Below are 2,500 nucleotides of genomic sequence, written 5' to 3' on the forward strand. Positions count from 1 at the left end.
CTGCTAAAAGGCTATGCTGTTGCACTTGGGCATACAATTTAATCTTTTTGTGCTGTCTCCCAGCACTTTCATTGCTGTCTGTGGGTTTCACAGGCAGGGAAAATCTGAGCCCAGAACTAAAGAGATGAGGACAAAAAGTAATACACAGTCAGATTAAAAAAAAAGGAGTATTTTAAACATGCCCTCTTCCATAAGATGCAGAGTTTCTCTATTCAGAGTTTCTGACAGGTAGACAGAGAGGAGTGTTTATTAAAAGTATTGCAGCACATGTGTGAGCTGGGATATAGCGGTGTATAGCAGTGTGAAGAGAGGAATCACTACATGCAAGTGTATATTGCATGCTGAACTACACTGCTGTATATAGTATTAACTTGTACTGCTTTACTCACCTCATACAACAGAATCCAAATTAGGTCCCATTATTACATTGAAGGCTCACACTCAATAGCAGTTAAGCTTCTTTGAATGGATTCCCTATTGTATAAAAAGTATGCCAGTCTTTGACTGCCAAAATCAATTAGTCACATTCATTATGCCTCTATTTATTAATGCTGTACACTTTATAATGCATTTGCTGCTGAACAAAGAAAGTTATAAAATATCAAATATGTGTTATGATTGTAATTATAGCAAAAGAAGTAATGATCTCTTTTAGTCGCTAACTGGTTACAAAGCTCCTGTAAAGATTACATTAGTGGTGACAGATTTATGATCCTTTCCAAGATGTAATCCTTTCTAGCTCACATTTTTCAACAGAAGAACTATGTGATTGGTTACAGGTTATTGGCTTCAATAGTTATATTCAGCAGAGATTATTGTGCTTCTGCCTCCAATAATCCAAACATACAATGTAATCTTAACAGATGCAATTTTAATCTGTATTGCACTGTTATAATAAAGTGGGGCACCATAAGGCTTTTTACCAATATAGGGTTCAGTGTTAATTCAATGATGTTAAGAATGACCGACTAGTATTAAAATCCAGCAAATAATTAAACCTAACGTGAAAATAAAGGAAGAACAGCCCTGGCATTCTTGCAACACTAGGTTTTGATGGTATTTACTATCAAGCTGTTACACCTTAATGTACAAAAAAAATTAATTCTAGCCATCAATATCATACAGCTAACAATTTTCTGAATACTACACAGTAGCAATTGAAACCTACATTACATTTTATCTTCCTCTCATAGACGCTGCTGCACTGTACTGTTTAAAAAGAAGAGAGATATTAAAAAAAAATCTTATTAATATGCAGCAGCAAGAGGATGCTGACGTATATGGAAAAATGAAAGGCCAGGTGAAAAACTTACAAAGGCTCCATATTTCTACCACAAACAGAGCATGTATAAATTGAACTACGTTTCCTAACCTTGGCTCCCATAGCATAGCTTGTGGCGGTACCCCAGTACTCCCTCCTTTTCCAAAAATGTGTCCAACTCCCTCTGCTTGTTTCCACTGCTGACTTTGGCAAGAGAGGAAATTCCACCCACCCTTTCTTATAAAAAATATTCTCTCCTAAACTGTTTGTCTGCTGTAGTCCAGTCACAGCCTCAGTCGTGAACCCTTTGTTTTCAAATTACTTGCTACTTCAAAAAGCTGACTGGCATCAAACCGATTTCCTTTTAGGAATATAATCCGCCTCCTTAAATCCCCATTCAGACTTTTTTCCAGAAGCTAAATAGGTCTCATTTTTCTGTCCTCACACTGTATTTTTTAAGAATAAAAAAATGTCTTTTTAGCAAATGTTCCTTTGAAACTTTGTGCAGCTTTTTTTTCCTTTTTTTTTTTTTTTGCTTGTATCTTTTTCCTTGTTGGTTTTTCTGCATTCAGTGCCCTATCATCCTGTACTTCACTTTATAAGATCACAGGAGATGTTTCATAAGGCATTTACAAGCTCTCTTTTTTACCAGCTGCATCTCAGCAGTGTGACTCTGCTCAATGAATGCTGTCACATGAGGTTCTCCCACTCTGGGCCTTGATCTTGCAAGTTGTTACGCTGCTAAACCCCTGCACACACATATGTAGTTTTAGAAACAGAAGATTTCAGCAGCTTTAAGGCACAGGGGCTTGGGCCAAGGTATTTTATATTTCTGCTGCACTAATGACCTATCTGAGAACGCAGTGGGCCAGTCACACAAAGTGATGGAAAAGAACTAAACCCTGTGAAGTGCTGCTGTGCTGTGCTACTGGCTGGATTTGTTTGTACGTGGGGTACAAAGGAGTTAATGTTTCAGACCAGGACATCACTGATTTCTTTTTTTTTTTTACCCTATGATTAACTTCTGGAAAAATGGAGATAAATGAAGACAGTGAACCTTGCCAAATGAAAATGGCAAAGACATGAAGGAGAGAAAGGAGTAAGGAATACAAAATCCAAGAAAAATGCTTTACATCTTCTGAATTCTCTGCTGCATTCTTAGCCCAAATAAATCTTCAATCTCTTTCAGTAACTCTCTCCTTAAAATAAATTTACTATTTGCTGATCAACCTGTTATAG

The 2,500-nt window shown here is 36.9% G+C and overlaps 1 protein-coding gene across 7 annotated transcripts in view; it reads right to left on the bottom strand.

Moving 5' to 3' along the window:
* The window catches only part of ZNF521 (zinc finger protein 521), a 230,400-nt gene that overhangs the window by 88,070 nt on the left and 139,830 nt on the right, over window positions 1-2,500 (bottom strand). The window lies entirely within an intron of this gene.

The sequence above is a fragment of the Corapipo altera genome, unplaced genomic scaffold (assembly GCF_003945725.1).
Source record: "Corapipo altera isolate COAL_440 unplaced genomic scaffold, ASM394572v1 49, whole genome shotgun sequence".
Lineage (NCBI taxonomy): Eukaryota > Metazoa > Chordata > Aves > Passeriformes > Pipridae > Corapipo > Corapipo altera.